Source organism: Hyposmocoma kahamanoa, unplaced genomic scaffold, assembly GCF_003589595.1.
Source record: "Hyposmocoma kahamanoa isolate Upper Pololo Valley unplaced genomic scaffold, ASM358959v1 116, whole genome shotgun sequence".
Classification (NCBI taxonomy): domain Eukaryota; kingdom Metazoa; phylum Arthropoda; class Insecta; order Lepidoptera; family Cosmopterigidae; genus Hyposmocoma; species Hyposmocoma kahamanoa.
Window position 1 is genome coordinate 2,743,612 of NW_020653391.1, and position 20,182 is coordinate 2,763,793.

A 20,182-nucleotide genomic window follows, 5' to 3' on the forward strand; every position below is an offset into this window, starting at 1 on the left:
GTTTATTTTATCGTTGAACGGCTGTCGTGTCTAACTGTTTCCACTACGTGACGATAATTTATCGGTTCACGGCAGACGCCTAGTCTTTTGAATCGTTTGAAGCTGCGATTATCTGTCGTCACAATTTTATCGTGACGTTATATTTATCGTCAGACGACTGTCGTTCTAGCTCTTCCCGTTGTCACGACAATCTGTCGTCGTCGTGTTGTTCTATATGTGACCAACTTCATTTAAATATTCAAGTCACGACACTTTAAACTGCACTGCTATTGATCGTCACTACATAATGGGAACGCGCCCTAAGTTATGGTGCGGCTGCAGCACCACCGTACCACAACTGCAGCGCTTCTGAAGACGTTAAGTAAAAATGTTCTTCTATTTAAGAAAAAAAAAAACAATATATTTACCTCATTTTTAATTTTAACTTTTTTTAAACGAATTACTTTTGTTTCACATTTGCACGTCACCTAGTTCAAGGGTGGGAAGTATCGACCATCTCTTTAGACATCGTTGTACAAACTTGATTACCTATAATGTATGTCATATAATAGGTTCTATTTTTATTATTTTTACTATTACGAAATCACTAATGTTCCTTTTAAGATTTAATGCTTTAAAAATATAACAAATATTTTTAATTTAATTTACGTACAAAATTCTTGGTGTAATATGCAATCAATTCAATATTTTAAATAGTAAGTAAGAAGTTATATCATGTTGAAGTTACATTAATAAATAAGTTACTTGTGTAAGGTTGTAACTACTTTTCTAGATTTTTTAGGTAACAAATTTATATGCCTTCTTCCATTCATTCTTTATGCGTAAAGGGTGTTTTTGACTGTATTTGTTTTATATTCTCGCCTAAATCTAAATTCAAAATAATATTTAATAATTAAATTTGGAATTACATGAATTGTATGTATTTGTTGGTACACTGGAGTGTCATTATTATCTTTATAAAAAGTGTTACAAGGTTACATAATATAGAATTATACTGTAGAATATTTTCAGTTTTGTTATATCAATCTGATATTAATATCTTTTTGACTTTTATGTCAGTTTGAAATGACATGACCTAACTATCTTCTAGTCGTCGAGAAGTGTTGAAGTGAAATTATAGTAACTGTCCGTTGTTTCCTATTGAATATTAAATTTGTATTGTAGCTTGTAAAACTTTTAGAATATTTAAACGTACATTGCAAGTTTTGAGGTATTAAACAAACTTTTAATAACGCAATAATAACCGTTACATTTAAATTAAAACTTTGAAATTTTGGAAATAAAGGTTTTGTGCTGTGTGAAGAAGAAGGAATGATGCTTGAGGTTTATCTACAGGAACATAAGTAAAAGTTTCCTAGTATTTTACGTACAATATTAACAAAATACATACTTAAAAGCTTATGGGTGGTTCGAATTTAGTAGGGGCGAAGATTCAGAGCCTTGAACACCGCCGTAACGTTGCCTGCTTATCCGTATGGTACAAGATATATCACGGAAACTATGCAATGGAATAGCACGAGTTAATTTTGAAACCTTAAATTCCCCTTTCCATCAACGGGGGATGTGGTGGATATTCTAAGGATTCGCACGAAGAGTTTTGCTTTCACATTTACCTATATGGCGAATGGCTAAGGAGTGGAATTTCCTGCATGCATAGTTATTCCCCGAACACTTCGACATTTTCAAGGCGAGAGTGTAGTTAGTGAATAGGCATTGAGTGTACATGCTACAACTTTTTCGTCGCTTTCCATCACGTGAGGTGGAGGTCAAATCGCAATACGTCATTACCATGCTACTACATTATTTTTCGAAGAAAACTACAAGGATGTCACATTTTGATTTAATTGATCAACAAACTATACTTGAAATAGTCCATTTTTTTTCTTTTATATAACGCACACACTCACTCAACATAGCCCCGCACTAGGGAAACCCTGTGTCGCGGGCGCCATGGACACACACATAGACAACCACAAATTACATCCAAACTTAATATTATTAATATTATATTATTATTATTAAACTCACGAGAGAAATAATTGTAGGCCATACAACTATTTCTCCCGGCCCGGGAATCGAACCTGGGACCTCTGCGTGGCAGTCCGGCATGGTAACCGTTAGGCCACGGAGGCAGTTACAGTTATATTGTCAAGTGACAGGACGAACAAATCGTGCGCCTGACGGTAAGCTGCGCGCCTGTCCATAACAGTTGCGGTGCCCCTCAGAGCTTTAAATCGCAAAGGTCTATACTTCTGGGAATATGATTAAATACTCCATAACAGAGGTTACTCTTTTTAAACAGGTATTTGAGTGAATTTATCAAAAACAATTTATTTATTTCATCAATACAACTATGATCCAATTAATATTAATAGGTACAGACTTAAAACTATGTTAGTACTTAAATTCTATAACAGACTTTGTAGTCTGTATTAGCTGCCTCATCACTGAGCAGTCAATTCTTCCACCAATTGTTTTAAGAAGGCTATAAATTGGGGCTGACACGTATTCTGTTCAGTAGCGACGCCGACTTTTTACGGATAACAGCCATGAAACTTTCCGCTCGCGCATTCGTAAACATGGCTGACATGTCAATTGCAACTTGAAATTACCATTGGTAACTCTTTATTGCTTATTAAAAAATGACGGTTATTCTATAGAGGTAAGGCAGTACCAAAAAATCAATTCTAAAAATTAAAAAGAAAAAATTAATCAGAATTCGTCCTAAAATTGGACAGTAGGTAACAGATAAATAAATTAATAAATAAAAACATTATGAATTGTACCTTGATACCTGCAATGTACGTAGTAAAGTAAAATATTATATATAAATGTCAGTATTAGAACTATACAAAAATTACGCTTGTTTGTTGTACTATACAAAAAAAAACTTAAGATAAAACTATACTGCGTGTTACTATTAGATATTACTATTCTATTTTTCTAAACGAAACTTTCTACGACTTTTACATACAACTGTTTTTATTGAGTTTTATTTTTGTCATTGAATTAATGTAGTCTTTTGTTTTTTAAATTAATATAATTCGTAATGATTTTACATAAACATTAGAAAAAAAACTGAGTTCTGTCAATGGCATGAATTAAAAAAAGGATGCCCGTATTTTTTAATTAAGACTTCATATTTAGCATTAAACATTTTTTTATCAAAAATATTCTACTTTTACACGGTTTTTTAATGACACAAATAAAACTATACCTTGTAGATATTTTTATAATATCTTTATGTGTGTTAGACATGTTTATATAAAAAAATATTTTTATTTGCATTTCAGTTTATTAAAGTGTGTATTTTAATGTAGAAAGTTATAAATGTATTAAAGTACTTCTGATTTTTAGATAGGTATACTTAAAAGAGGGTTTGTGCTAAGAGGTAGTAACTTAAATTTTTATTTACACATTATACGTTTTTAATTTGTATCTAGTTTTTTTGTTTACCTTTTAATTAATAAATATTTTTTTATTAACAGAATTATACTTTATTAGTTTCTCTACCTAATTTCGGTGGCAAATTTTATTATGTAAATATTCTAGAATATTATCATGAAGTATTCTTTAAAAGTCTAGTGTAGCATCCTGAAATATGATTTAATATTTCACGATAATATACAAATTTAATTTATATATATAATGATTAATGTTATAAAATTAATAATTAAAATTGCCACCAAAATTAGATACAGAAAACTAACTTGGAATTACCCAAACATGATTTCTTTTTTGTAGTTTTTTTTTAATATAGTGCATATATTTCCCGAGTATACAGGCACACTGGTTTTAACAGTGTCACAAGTAAAATTATCATTAATTCGCACCGTTGGTGTAATAAAGCAATTTATTTCATGTGGTTCGTATTATTTTTATTACTTCCGTGTGATAACAGCTCTTTTGACATTTGATCACATGTGGCTTTATTATATCAACGAGCCCTGTACCCCACCTACGGTGGTTGGCTTCAGTTTACAGGGTGTGCTCATGCTCTTCGGTGGCACAGCAGTTAGTACTATGGGCGCTTGATGAGGAGGTCTATTCCCGATTTATGCTAATTTAAGAAACGAACTTTTCTAAGTTGGTTTTGGTCTGAGTATTCTGGGTTATCGTTGATTTGGTATTCATAGTACCTACGTAGTACAGGAAATTCGGCAATAGTTTTGCATTTTTTCCCCCTAAATACTTCTCTTTAGCATAGCTTTCAAGAAAATGAAATCTAACATAGAGACGGTTGAGATACAACAACGCTATAATAAGTACCTCATTTCCACTACATCGAGAGGCATGCTTTACATTTTTACAATTATGAGATCTTGTACTCGTAATCTATTACGTCTCCGTATATTATCTCCATTTGATGGCGTGCGGACTCTTCGGGCTTCGCCCTCCGCGGTTATGGCTTTGTTTTAAAAAAATTGAAATAGCTCTTTAATGGCGGCCATATTAAAAAATTACAAAAATATATTTCAATTATTATTAAAATTAAAATGTTTACCCCAAACCGTGATTGAAGCCATGCCATTTTCAGTCGAATCAGAAGAAATTTTTTTCTACCGCCAAATAAGTTTGTATGGCAGCCATATTGAAAAATGGCGAAAAATAAATTTTGACCGCTAATTATTATTAAACACTCATAGAGACCCCGACATGTCCACTTTCAATCGAATTAGAGGAAATTTGTTTTTTGACGCTAAAAAAGTTTTTATAGCAGCCATATTGAAAAAAGGCGAAATATAAATTTCGACCGCAAATTATTATCAAACACGTATAGAGATCCCCACATATCGATTTTTAGTTGAATTAGAGCTAATTTTTATTAGTTGTTGAATGGCGGCCATATTAAAAAATGGCGTAAAACCATTTTTGATCACAAATTATTATCAAGCATTCCTAGAGACCCACACATGCCAAATTTCAAAGGGATCAGAGATTTTTTTCTGCCGCCAACGAACGCTTCTATGGCGGCCATATCTGAAAATGGCGAAAAACCAATTTTGACCAAAAATTATTAACCGGCACTTCTAGAGGCATGCCAATTTTCAGCAAAATCAGAGCATGTCCGTTTCGGCAGCCACTTTTGACGAAAAAAACGCTTGTCATATAAGCGCTTTTTTCGTCATATTAAAAAATGGCGAAAAGAAACTTTTGACCCCAAATTTTGGTTAAGGTCTTCTAAACACCCCCGCGTACCAATTTTCAGCCGGATCGAAGCAAGTTTTTCTTCGGCCGCCATTTTGAATTCGCCATCTTGTTTTTTTTAATCCAAGCAGTTGACCACTATTAATCTCTATGACGTTTCCGTGATAGGAGACTTTGAAATTTGTATGGCGGCCATCTTATTTATTTGAATTTCGAACATTTTTTACTTCCGGTGGAAATTGACTAGGGTGTACCTCATAAAAGTGCACAAATATTCCCTCCATATATTATAGTTTTTGCAGGCCGTTGGTCACTCTTTCATATTTTCCGCACTTAGGTCTTCTCATATTTGATTCTTTCCTTAGGAATCTATCCGCGTTCAACGGTATAAATATCTTTTTTCCAGCATATCGGGAAGTATGCATTCTATTTCTATCAGTGAGTAAGAACTTGTGTGTGTGTGTGTGTGTGTGTGTATATATATATATATATATATATATATATATATATTTATATATATAATATAATAAATAATGTCGAGGGTCCGAATTTTTCAGCTTTGTTGGTTTTGTTTGTTAGTTTTAAGTAAATTTATTTACGGATCAACAGGTAACATATTTAACAAATTTGAATGTTCTTGAATTAATCTCATTATCGACATTCTACGTTTATTCAATCATTTATTGATGTCCGTTTTGGAATATATTGGCGAGTGTCCACAAGAACAAAAACATTGCTTTTGTACTGGGGAACTACCAGAACCTAACTAATCTATTGAATATTTGACTCCTACATTTGAATGGAAAGTTGTTACTGAAAATGGTAATGGATCATTCATCATTTGTTACGGGCGCATGCAGATACTTCTTTGGTTTCATACCTCAATCTGAAATCACCTAATGTCGACAACATAACCGCCATGTTCTTAAAGGATGAGGCCTTATTAGGAGTGGCGGCGGGCGCGGGTTCGTGTAAATTAAATGTACGTAGACGTTCGTTGTGGTCACAGGGACTTCGCGCGCCGGCACCTGTTTCAAGGCGGTCGCGGGTAGATTTATTGGCTGGGTAAAGTACCTTTCACAGTACTTGGTCTAGCGTCTGTTTGCGATTTCGACGTATGAATCTACCCGCTCGTAGCCGCTTCGGCCTGCACCCACCGCCGCGCCCGCGCCTTCACTCTGAATGAGCCCTTAGTTCACCATTATTGAGTTGTGTCAGTGTGGAAGTCGCTGTGCGATATTGTCTGGCCATAACGCTATTATGAGCAAATTTATTTTTTTATTTTCTGTGTTGTTAACGTATTTTTTTGTTTTTTTTTTAATGCTTCTAGCGGTTGCACAAACCCTAAACGTCCCTAGAAGGGAGAATGAGCTTTAAAATACTTTAAAACTTTGGTACATTATGTATACAATGTGCAAATGACTAGTATATAAACTGTTAAAACAGTTTTCAATGTCAGCAACTCATAGGCTCTATTCTCTGTAAAGACGGCAGCACATTGACGGGTCTTGTTCCGTGGCTATGTAGGTGAGCAGTGTATAGCTTGATGTGCTGTTGACTATACCAACTTTATTTAGTAACTCAACAATTATTTATCTTAATTCTTCGTTTCTAGATAACGATTAGTTCAAAGCTCTTAAAAGGAAATGCCATTGTTTTTATTGTATTGTTTTAATTTGTACTTTTTTAATTTTCAAAAATGCATAGTGAGAGACGAGATCTAATTGCGAGTATGCTAAATCTGGTATATAGTAATGAAATTAAAAAAAAACCTCACCACACTTAGAGCAACGCCACACGGGCGTTCCTGGCATATGTAGTACAACGCAACGTCTGTCGTCGCAACGCCGATGTAACGCAACGTGTGGTATCGCTCTTAAGAAACCGGCCAAAAAAGTTTACGTCCACGCAATAAGATCTAAAATAGCTTTGCGGTCTTCGCTTCCGCTCGGACAGCCGATACAAAAGTCACAACGTATTTTTCGCTATTATTACACAGCCATAAATACTTTTTCTGACCGACTTTCGCCATTCCGTCTAGATATGTGTGGTAACTCCTTTAAACGGAAACTTTTATTTTCATTCTATGCATATACAGACAGCGCTACAACATAAATTTTTAGCATCAGTAGAAACAAATCCTAATTATGTATGTTTTCCTTTCTTACAGAATAATAAAGTAACCCTTGTCTGTTAAATTTCTATGCCTAAACTGCACCCCGATTTAGAACACTTCGATATTTTAACCGAAACGTTCGATTGGACAATGTTCTCGAATCGAAGGGCTTTCCGAGCTATTCAGAACATTCGAGTTAAAAAGTTCTATTCGGATTCGGATACGATATCGTTTTCTAACAACGTTAACGGAGTTAGTCGGTGAATAAAGATTATCAGAAAAATGAAATTCTTTTATATACATTTTTAAGACTTTAAAGACCTAAAATATAGGAATGCATTAGTCTTGCTTTAAAATAAATCAATAAAATTGAACAAAATCCACACTTTATTTAAAACAATAAAAGATTTCCATGTTACATTCTTGCTTTGTAAGCAATAGGACGTTCGGTAACTTTCATTCGATAACTGTGTTATGAATGTTTGTAGCCTTTGCCGGTCGAGAAGTTCGAGTAATCGTACGGGTGTGACGTCATTTCGGTTCGGCTTCGAATACGACAGTTTGACATTCGATTCGGATGTCGGGAATAAAAATGAAAAGAAATCGCACGATATCTAATCGAATCGGTCGACAACCGAGTTATCGTAAGGCTCTGAATTGATGTGATCTCATCCAATTTTGATGCCGGAACCGGAACCTAGGAGAAGGACATAGATTACTTTAAGCCACATAAGAATCTAGGGATGTTTTTTATGATTCCAAGTGATGGGCCGAACAAGTCGTGCGCGTGATGGTAAGCGACGCGCCTGTCCATAACAGTTGCAATGCCACTCAGAGCTTTAAATCACAAAAATCTGAGGGGCACTGCCACGGCGCCCGTCACCCTAAGACATTAAGTTGACAAGTCCCAGTAATTTCACCAGCACCCTTACCATAAAACTGGATAAAATACGCAGTAATGCTCACATTACGGCTTGGCGATAGGTAAGGTGGCAGTGTTTCCCTGAACGAACTCTTTTACAAGGAGTTCTAATGCTACTAAAAATGATGTGATGAAATAGAATGGAATAAAATTAATTAAAATGGAAGTAGGGGATAAAACTTTGTATGGAAAACGAATAAAGTATATAAATTAGTATATATAGTACTACTCGTAGTACTTATTCTACACAGACACATAGTATAGAATAATACGTGACCTGAGGTTTAATTAAACGTAAAGGACCTTTTTGAACGACAAATTAAGCTTCATGAGTTTTAACTTCGGCTTCAATTCTACGTACATTGTACTCTAAAGTCTATAAAAGCCTCTGGCATATTGTAAAATCGCGACACGAGATGTCAAAAGACGTTTCTAATGCCATTATTTTATGGTTCGAAATGCTGTTTTGACATAATATTAATTCAATTTTGAATTCTCGCAGTTAGAGCTGAAATGGCTTTGTACAATATTTTTAATTACTAAAACTTCTCAAAGTCTGAACTTTGTCTTGTAATGTATTGTATTCTATAGAACAAGTAATATAATGTTGTTTTCTCCACATGTTGTATAAACATTTAAAGTTTGAGTGTTTTCCATTGATTCGGTGTTAAGAAAATTAAACTATGTACGAGTATGTGATTCGTATAGAAGTTGAAAATAAATTATATGAATTGTATGTTGTTTCTTTTTCAAACCCCATCATCAACCCATTTATATGTGTCACTGCTAGGCACGAGTCTTTTCTTAGGCGAGGTTGGTTGCGGGTTGGGGGCTATATCCGTTTTTCGTATGTTGTGAACCTTGTTCGACGTGCAGTTTTTATCACAATGTTTTCCGTCATCGAGAATCTCAGAGTTGCGCAGCGTTGCGCTGATTTGATCCCACGGCCTCTGCTTGAAAGGTGGTAAGTCAAATTATTAGGCTACCACGGTTTGTTCTCAGTATAGGTACGTAATACAAAACACTTTAATAATTTAATATTTGATATATATTCTTTATTGCACCAAATAAATGCAACAGAAATATTAGATTAACAGAAAGTTAGGAAATGTGGACTTATCTCTAAAAGAGATCTCTTCCAGCCAACACAGGGCAGTGAGAGCTAAGGTTATAAGCGGGCAATAGCGCGCAAGAGAGTGCAGAAGAAATATATTAAAGTACATTAAAAAAACCATTACTTGCACAAGTATTATATGAATCATAATAAATAGCATCAATACATAAATATATACGTAGGTACACATATACATAAATAAGTGCGTAAAAAAATACAATAAGAAGACTACTAAGATAGTTCAACAAGAAAGTGCGCTTTCAACCTTTATTTGAAAGAAGCGATAGACGGGCTAGACTGGATTTGGGAAGGAAGTCTGTTCCACAACAGCGTTACACGAGAAGAAAAGGACTTAAAAAAGAAATTTGTTTTACAGTTAGTACGAACGAGCATCTTAGTGATGCACGGACGCCTTGAACGTGGGAGGGGGTAACAACTGGAACCGGGAACAAAGGTTGGAAGGGGAGTTGGCGTCATTTGATAAGAGGTTTTAAAATCCTTTGAGAAAGGAAATTGTGTGTGATAAAAATTATCGTAGCTATTGCAATGAAATACGTGAAAGTGTGGCCTGGGTCATCTTGTAACCTCAGTATAATCATAGTATTATAAAACAGGTAGGGTAACTTCACACAAACATAGCGTGACCTCTATGTGTGCTCGCAAGCTGCGCGCCATGTATGGACGCACACATTTGCACAATCTCGCAGTGCACTCACGTTGCATTGCGCGGATTGCCAGTACCATTACTTACAGAATTAAAGCGTTCACCCGGTTTTTTCAAAATGACGTCAAATAGTAGACGTGTTTATTTTTGCGTTTATTACTTATATTAGGGCATTTGAATAAGAGTGATTCATTTTTTTTTGTTTTTAACTACTTGTTTGCCGTGTCGCAATCTTTGGGAAATTTATGAAAGTTTTTCTTCACTCAGCCAGGCACCGTTACCAGCGACTGACTAGAGATGTTGCTTGAGTAATTACATATAATGTGAAGTTTAGTATTTATTGTATATTCAACTATTTTTTGTGAAATTACGCCACTCATTTGTTATAATTACATCACATTATACAAAGACCGAATACTAAGGAAAATCCCTTCGACTGTATTCGAACCAGCGTCTTTGGTATGCTAAAGACACGGTGTCGTATTTAATGAAGTTGAATTCAGTATTTAATTTCTTTTCCATTATCATATTCCCATAATCGTAAAAAGTCACAAATACTGCGGGTAACAAAGGTTTTTTTTTAATATACCGAGACAATTTTTTTTACGATAGTAAGTAATGAGACGAACAAGTCGTGCGCCTGATGGTAAACAGACTCAGAGCTTTAAATCGCAAAGATCTGAGGTGCCTCTGCGCCCATCACCCTGAGACATAAGTTGAAAAGTCCCATGTGCCAATAATTTCACCAGCACCGTTAACCTTCAAAACCGGAAAGAAATAGGTAAGGTGGCAGTATTTACCTGGATGAACATTTTCACAATGAGCTCTATTGCTACTAATGATCTACTAATACTTTGATGATCACTTCATTCCTAATTTTTAACAAGGCTTTTAACACTATATTATTACAGCTTAATAGGGAATCTCAAATAACGTGGTCAGTTAGAGATATTTTTGGTTTTAACGCAATAGGTTACGTAAGTATACATCTTTTTGGCTACTTTATGTAAAGGGTTACCCATAACAATATTTATTTATTTTTTTAAATTTATTTAAGGACAAACAGTTGCACATAATATGAGAAAAAAGTACATATTTAAAATTAACAATATCTAAACCTATAGTCCCCTAAAAACACAACGAAACAAAAAAAACCCGGCAATCTGATACAATTATACACATATAATTACAACAATGAAACTAAAATCAACATAATGCAGTACCATCTGTATACCAAACCTATATCCTAAACAATGCAACGTTGTACACAACTATACAGGTAACTCGCAGCGTACGGGAGTGGTCGTGTTTCTTTTCTTATCTTCGCAACCGGAACGCAGTAATGTTCAGATTACTGCTTGGCGGCAGAAATACCCAACAATCTCCATCAATCTTTAAACCTCTGTCCTGAAATGCTATTTTGCAGATTTCCTGTGTGATTATTTTTTTTACCAGCATCATGTACTTAATAATAGAAATGTACTTTTTATTTGATCGCCTTAAAAGAAGCTTAATAATATTGGTATACTGTTATTTGGCTAGGTCAAGCATACGATGTTTTTATAAAGGGTCATTGACATCGCTCTGAAAGGTTTTTGTGCGAAGAAATTTTTTCGGATAAGTTAATTCTTTTCTAGCTGGATAGTGCTTTTTTTCTGTAATTTTGTTAGAAAGGATTTTTAGCAAGAGAAAAATAATATTGATATTGGAAATGAACCTACTTTTTCGAATTTTGTTTTTTCAAACAAACCCTAACTTTGAAATCTGAAAATAGCCCGAAACAAATTCAATATTGTGATTTTTGTTCTCAAAATAGTACGTTAACACTAACTTCGACGACCTCGGCTCTGCGGGCTTGGTCTTGGTATCGATTCCAGGTAAGATCAATTTGGGAAACGAACTTTTCGAAATTGTTTCGGGTCTGGGTGTTTTTTTATAATATCAAGTGACGGGACGAACAAGTCGTGCGCCTGATGGTAAGCGACACGCTTGTCCATAACAACTGCAGTGCTACTCAGAGATTTACATCGCAAAGATCTGAAGTGCACTGCCACTGTGCCCGACACCCTGAGACATAAGTTGATAAGTCCCATGTGCCTGTAATTTCACTAGCTTCCTTACCCTTAAAAACTGGAAGACAGTAATGCTGACTTTATTGCTTGGCGGCAGAAATAGTTAAGGTGGCTACTACCCTGGACGAATTTTTTCACAAGGACCTCTAATGCTACTGATCTACTGTCTTCTGTTCCGGGTAGAACAGGGATATAGTACAGGGAATTAATTATATTATCTATATTTTAGTGATAATTTAATCTGATAAGTTGTTTTTTTTTTTTTTTTTTTTTTTTTTTTTTTTTTATAAAATATAGGTGCGCATTTGACCTCCATCTCACCTGATGGAAAGTGACGATGAGGTCGACGATGGAGCATGCACACCTAAATAATGCCTATTCACTCTCGCCTTGAAAAGGTCCAAGTTATAACGTTCAGGGAACAAGTCTGCAGGCAGGGAATTCCACTCCATAGCCGTTCGCCATATAAATGTGGAAGCGTAACGCTTCGTGCGAATCTTTGGAATATCCACAACATAGGGGTGGAACCCAAGCCTACGCCTAGTCCCCCGGTGATGGAAAGGGGAAGGCGGAATTAAATCATGTAATTCCATCGCACACTCTCCGTGATATATCCTGTAAAATACCGATAAGCAGGCAACTTTACGGCGGTGTTCAAGGCTCTGCAGCTTCGCCTCCACTAATTCCGAGTCACCTATAAGTCTCTTGGCACGGTTGTCAATTGAATCCAAAGTGGCCAGTTGATATGTCGCAGAGCCATCCCAAAGGTGGCAGCAGTACTCCATGCACGATCGGACTTGTGCCTGGTACAGCTGGAGCAACTGTCCCGGTGTAAAGTACCGCCTCACCCTGGAAAGGATCCCAAGCTTCCTTGCTGCATTTTTGGCCGTGGATTCAATGTATCTGCCGAAGTTCAAATTGGACGACAGGTCCATTCCTAGTAGCTGGAGACAATCGGCTATCGGTATGGATATATCACGAAAAGTCGGAGTCAGCTCAAAGGGACTCCGTTTTGTGGAGAATAGACACGCCTGCGTTTTGGTAGCGTTAAATTTGACAAGATTGGCATTGCCCCAATCGGAGACTGCCTGGAGTGTCAAATCTAAACGGCTAACCATGGACTCTCGACAAGACTGGATTTCCTCTCCACTGACCCTTGCATTGGTCAAGTACCTATCTACAACTGTGCTGTCATCAGCATACGCAAAGGTACCTGGAATTAACATATCATTGATATGCAGCAGAAAGAGAGTTGCAGACAGTACGGAACCCTGAGGAACTCCGGCATCTATCGCCATATGTTCGGAAGAGTAGCCTTCTAAGACCACTCGAATCGAACGTTCGCTCAAGAAATCCGAGATCCAATTGCAAAGGTCAGTGGGAAGCCCATAAGAGGGAAGCTTGCTTAAAAGGCTTGCGTGCCAGACCCTGTCAAAGGCTTTAGAAATGTCCAAAGACACTGCAAGTGCTTCGCCTTGCTTTTCTATAGCCTCGCTCCATATGTGACAGGCATACACAAGAAGATCCCCAGTAGATCGCCCTCGTCGGAATCCGTACTGGCGATCACTGAGGAGATCGTTGTCTTCAAGGTACGATAGGAGACGGTTGTTGAGTACACGTTCCATAGTCTTGCAGAGTATGGAAGTGACTGAGATAGGTCTATAGTTGACAGGGTCAGCTCTGCTTCCCTTTTTTGGTACAGGTTGCACGTTTGCAAGCTTCCACGATCTGGGAACTACACCAGTCTCAAGTGAGAGGCGGTACAGGCGTGTGAGAACAGGAGACAACTCAGGTGCACAGTTACGAAGGACTATTGCTGGAATTCCATCTGGCCCGCTAGCTTTATTCACGTCTAGATTTCGCAGAGTTCTAAGTACCTCTTTTTGGCGTATGCGAACTGGCGCCATAGTGCAGCCAGCCTGAGGTAAAGTAGGTGGTAGGGTCCCTGCGGCATCTAGACGCGAATTTTCTGCAAAGAGTGAGGCAAAGAGATTCGCCTTCTCTTCCGCAGTATGAGCCAGCGAGCCATCCGGCCTCAGCAGAGGTGGCAAAGATGGGCGACAAAAGTTCGATTCGACCGCTTTGGCCAGGGACCAAAAGGATTTGCTGCCTGCTGGATAAGAGGCAAGCTTGGCTCCTATGCGGCGCACATGGTCGAACTTGGCCCTACGTAACATGCTTTTGCACTTCTTGGCGGCCTTATTAAAAGCTTTCTTCATGTTCTGAGTACTCGGAGTTTTGCGTAGTCGAGCATCTGCCCAAGCTTGGTACGCGGACTGTTTACGTGCTTCAGCACAACTACAATTAGCGTTAAACCATGGACGAGCTTGGGGTCCATTGGGTACATCAGAGTATGGAATGTAATACTCCATACCCAAACGCAAGACCTCGACTACAGCATCAGCACAGCTCGACGAGTCTCCTGAAGTAAAGCACGCCTGCCAGAGATATGACGCAAAGAAATGGCGCATTTCGTCCCAATCTGCTAACTTGTATCGCCACACCCGTCTCATACCACTAGGGCCCTGATCGGGTGGGGAGTATACGGATACAGTTTTCACCAGACAATGGTCGGAAGTACCCAGTGGGGCCTCCACAACCACAGAGTATCGGTCCGGATCAGTTGTCAGCAGAAGGTCCAAGCAATTAGCCGTATGAGATTCAACATCTGGTATCCTAGTGGCGCCACTGACAAGCTGGGATAAGCTTAGCGTTAACGCAAGTTTACGCGTCTCTCTCCCAGCGTGATCGGTCTTCTGGTATGGGAACAACCATTCTTGATGGTGTGCATTAAAGTCCCCCAGAATGACTAGTTGCGCCGCTGGGTACCTATGCTGAATCTCATCAGACGTCTCACTTAGATATTGGAACAGCTTGGTCGTCTCCTGATCTCCACTGTGCGATCGGTAAACACAGCAGTACACTATTTGTGTAACTCCTGTGTCAACCAGAAGCCACAAAATTGAAAAACTCGGTGCCTCAAGGTTCTTGAGACGCTTGACACAGATGTCATCGCGAACGTACACACAGACTCCGGCACGAGGTACGAACCTGTGCTCCAGAGTATACCCGGGGTAGCTGAGGTACGCTGCGTCAGTCGGACATCTGATCTGCGTCTCTGTGAGGAACAGCAGCTGCGGTTTGTCGGTTTCAAGGTGGTAGTGGACCGAATCGAGATTTGAGTGCAGACCTCGGATGTTAGTGAGGTGCACTTTTAGTGGGAGGACGTGCAACCGCTGTGTATACTTTTTTCCATTTTTATAGTTTTTCATTTTTGGATTTGGAGAAGTGAATAGGCAGGAGGAAGGCAGTTGAACGAGGCACTGCGTCGTGTTCAACCAAGCAGCAGACTCATACTGCCACACGAGGTTACAATCGGCTTGGAGACCGCGGGGACGCCCGAACCCCCCCGGAGATGGCCACCTGGTCCTCCCTTCCGGTCGCCAACCGGCAAGGTGGAGCATTCCGGGATTTTTCGTTGGGTGGCGGGGCAGCCTTTCACGGGTGGCTTTCCCGCTACTTGGGCCCCCAACTTCCCACGGTCGGCCAGCGGTGCACCGTGCTTCGGATCCCGCTAGCCTCCAGAACCGAGTGCTCAGTGTGGCAGTACAAGCAGCTACAACTCGCCGTCAGACGCAATGCAACTGTTCAGACCCGACCTCCAAATGGCAACTCCCGAACACGAGTCGGAACACGGTAAAAACCATTTGGCGACTCGACTGCGTCGGGAGGGTGGTGACTAGCCACGGCCGAAGCCTACCACCAGTAGTTATTGCTCTTTAGCACCACCCAGGGGTCACTTGTAGGGTCTCAAGGGTAAACCTACGGAAGCGAGCAACATCAACCCCCAAAATTGAAATGTTGTTACTGTCATAAAGATATATATAAAGCTCTTTATTACTGTTATTATTATTACGAATTCCCTAGTTTGAGACCAGGTGAGGAGTGTGGTTTTTTGGAAATAATATACATTATACTTTTTGTGTGTTTGATATAGAATATAAAAGTTAATTGCAATAAACGCAAATTTCAACTATTTTGAATCTATTTTTTTTTTTGTAATAACGCACTTGGGAAACTCTATATCGCGAGTGCCACGGACACACAATCCGAAAATCGAACCTGGGCCTCTGCGTGGCAGTCAAGCATAGTGACCGTTCGGCTACGGAGGCAGTTTTTACACAAAAAGAGCTTACAGAATAACCTAAATACTTTCTTCCAAAATAACACCATTTTCTTAACAAAATATAGTCATATGAAAGCAAACACAGAAACCACTCCATCATTCTATGACCATCACTCACAAAACCACCATTGTCCAAATAAAAAAAGGGACGAAAGTCAACTGGCCTCAATAAACTCTCCCTCGTTCGCCCCACTTGCTGTCTTGCTGCTCATTACAGCCTTGTCTAATAATGACTTCGCCAAATTGGAATTCGAATGTACTGAATATGAATACTATCGATAGTTTGGGGAAGAAAAAACTAATTTTTATTTATTTATTTTATCTTAAAATACCTTCTTTCACTTCAATTGGCTGATATTACAATAGAATAGAAATTAAAATAACAATGGTAAGCAAACAGTTCCCCGCTGATAAAACTTGAGTTGAATAAAATACCCACTGATGACACAGTCAGTTAACCTTTCGAGGGACAGTCACCTTAGGATGCGTTTCCACTGACGCGGAGCTAGCAGAGAGGAGCGGAGAAGAGCAGTGAAAAGTGACAAGTGTTTCCATTGAAGCGAACCTCAGATTGCGCTGAGCAGATCAGAGTTACATTGAGCCGTGTTCCGATCAGTCAAATTCAATCTCTTGGAGAGATCATACGTCATGTTGTCGGAAAAAAAGGCCAGCGCTTTTATTCGCGTCTTTGGTTTCATTGCATTTGTATGTTGTCAGTCGTGTATCCCATAAACATGGAATTTTTTGACACTTTCAATTAGCTTCTCATCTATTTGAATCAAAATGGACGAGAAGCTAATTGAATTAATTACAGAAAAAATACAATGTCGATGACGAGTGACATTTATGAGAGACTGACAGCCTACCCTTTTTTTTTACGGGAGGGAAATCTTTATAGATACCCAGCCCAGGGAGACTCAGGGGTTATGTGGGGACTCTCCCTCCAGACTGGAGGGCCTACCCCACTAAAAACCCCCGAGTTTACCACCCGCTGGTTGAGTGGGCGCCGTGGGGTCGGTGCATATTCACCACTACGCCGCCCGGCCGCCCTAGCTTGCGCCAGGGCTCCCGCGCCAACGGAGGGGCAGGTCAGTTATCCTCCGACCCGCCCCCTAGACGAATGAGGCCGTGCAATGCAGGCTCCGGAGTCCCTGTCTAGAACCCGCTGGCCTCACTAGGGGATCAGGCGAGCAGCGAACTGCCTTCGCCTTCTCCCCGTACGTATGCGCCGAAGAGCTCTCCTCAGCTTTCTTTTGCGACATAACCTCTCCGCAAAAGGATGACAAGTCTAGCCTACTCAGCTCTGCTCCGCTTACACTGTTCCACTAATGCGGATAGGAGATTTCGAGCACTATGATTGGCCAATTCACGGTTCGCTCCTCTCCACTCCGCCCAGCTCCGCGTCAATGGAAACGCACCCTTAAGCGAGGTATTTCAACACGAGTCTACATTTTAGGAGGTGAGGTGTGGGGGGGGGGGGTCGCCCTTCGTGTCTCCCAATCCTCACGCTCAAAATTAATATGAATAAAAAAGAACAGGCGGAGAAAATTTCCCGCAAGACACATCCGTCGTTGATAAGCGCCCGATGGTTACTAACGGTGCAGCAGGCGGCGTGGTGTGTCGTTACACCGCTGGGCAATGAGCGAATCTTGGGATACATTTGAATTTAATAACTATAGGGCTTCAGTTGAAAACCAAAATTTTGCAAGTTCTCTGTAGTACTTAAAGAGAAATATCTCGGTATAAAAATTATATACTAAGTTTTTTTTAAATTACATACTAATCTTATTCTTAAATAATTCGTTTTAGACTTTTATTTTAACCTATTTACAGGATTTTATATGATCGGATAAAGTACATCGTATCATATAACAAATTAGCACATTCTTTAGACAATATCGCATATTTATAAATGTACATCGTATATTTTTTATAAGACCGTTATTTAATACTGCCTACGTTGCCGAACGGTTACCATGTCAGACTGCCAACGTCGAGGTCCCAGGTTCGATTCCCGGGCCGGGAGAAATATTTATATGGCCTACATTATTTCTCTCGTGAGTTTGGATGTAATTTGTGGTTGTCTATGTGTGTGTCCATGGCACCCGCGTTACACAGGGTTTCCCTAGTGCGGGGCTATGTTGAATGTGTGCGTTATTATTATTATTATTAGTAAATACCTAGGGTCTTACCATGAACTCTTATTACAGTTCAGTATAGGTTCGTAACGACAAAAAAGCGAGATGGTGATATACACTTCATGTAGTGCTGTCGCACAACGATTCATTTTATTTCCTAAACTGAATCGTAATAACAGTTCATGGTAAGGCCCCTGAACTATTTGATCCAGCAAAACAGTTTCTCCTTCGGTGACTCGCCTGAAATATGACCGCACATAATCTCAGTATTTTTCTTGCCGTTTGATTCAATATAAAATGTTAAATGTATGTAAATGATTGAATTTTGTCAGTACGTTGTTAATACTTCTCTATGGAAAAACAGAAGCCGGCAACTACATAGAAAACATTTGGAAATCGCACTGTAAAGCCCGTCATAGTTGTTTTTTCAGATCCATGTAGCGAATCGGGGTACCCCGTATTTTCATATATTTCATATAGTATGCCGCCTCGATAAAGCTATTATATCCACATTTAACTGTCAAATTCGAATGATAAACTGTCATTTTAATATTTTATCACAATAGCGAACAAGGCGAGCACCGTGACGTCACATTTTACAATAAACGTCACGCCAAATGAAATTAACCATTAAAATTTAATTCGATTGGGTACTTATCAATAAATAATTTCCGATAAAACTCACTCACTAATTACATGCACAATTCATTTATTTGGTGTGCGAGATATAATTTTAACACATTTTTAATCCATTTCGATATTGATATACACATGAAACAAAAAATATACAATACAGTCGTGACTCCGAATTGCAAATTTGAGAAACGCAATTTGAAAATTGAAAAAAATTACTGATAGGGTCTTAATTATAGTGGGGTAGCGGATGTAATGGCGCACTGAGCTCAAGTATGTGGAACTTAGCGTACTGTTAGTACACGTACCCCCCAACCTCTAAGCATTTCTACTGTATTTATTTATAGTTCATGCTATCGATACAATAAGAAGATTTTACTCAGAAAATTATGAGAAATTTAATGCTAATTGCATCTGATCTGTACAAATAGAAAAACATGAATGAATCAGTGAGAATCTACTATAAACAATGGTAAGCAATAAAACCTTTATAGACCTTTGGACGATTAAAACGGACGTCTAACATCGTAGCGTGCTTACAGCTTATAACATTTCGTTTACTATTAGTCTTCATTTGTTTTTGTTCAGCGAAACAAAAGGCAGTGTTTTTTACGATTCTATAGGTATATATGTGAAAGTATTTAGTTCAAGACTATTATAGTACATAAATAAAATATAGCACTCACTTACGACCAACATGTATCTAACATAAAATATAAAGATAAATAATCACAACAAAACTAGTTAAGGATAAGGAGTTAGAATTATTATTATTGTTATAGTTATTATTATTATCTTTACAGCTACCGGTCCAGACGAGAGAGGTCGCTATTCACTGTATTTTAAATTTTTATTGAATTGAAGTTTGTTATAATTATTAATACAAAGATCGAACGCTCAGAAAAAATTCCTTCGATTCAGCCGGGTTCGAACCGACGTCTTCTAGCATACCATGCCAGACGTATACATGTATACATACCAACTAAGCCACGGAACGATTCATTTCTGATCATATATAGATCATATTGGTTCTCAAAATATTCTCCGTTAGCGTTAATGCACTGTTTCATACGAATGAACCAATTTTCAAAACATTTATGCCACTCCTCCGTGACAATCCCTGAAATATTTTTCATACTTTTTGACAGCCTCTTCAGGCGATGAGAAACGTTGACCGCGTAACTGGTTC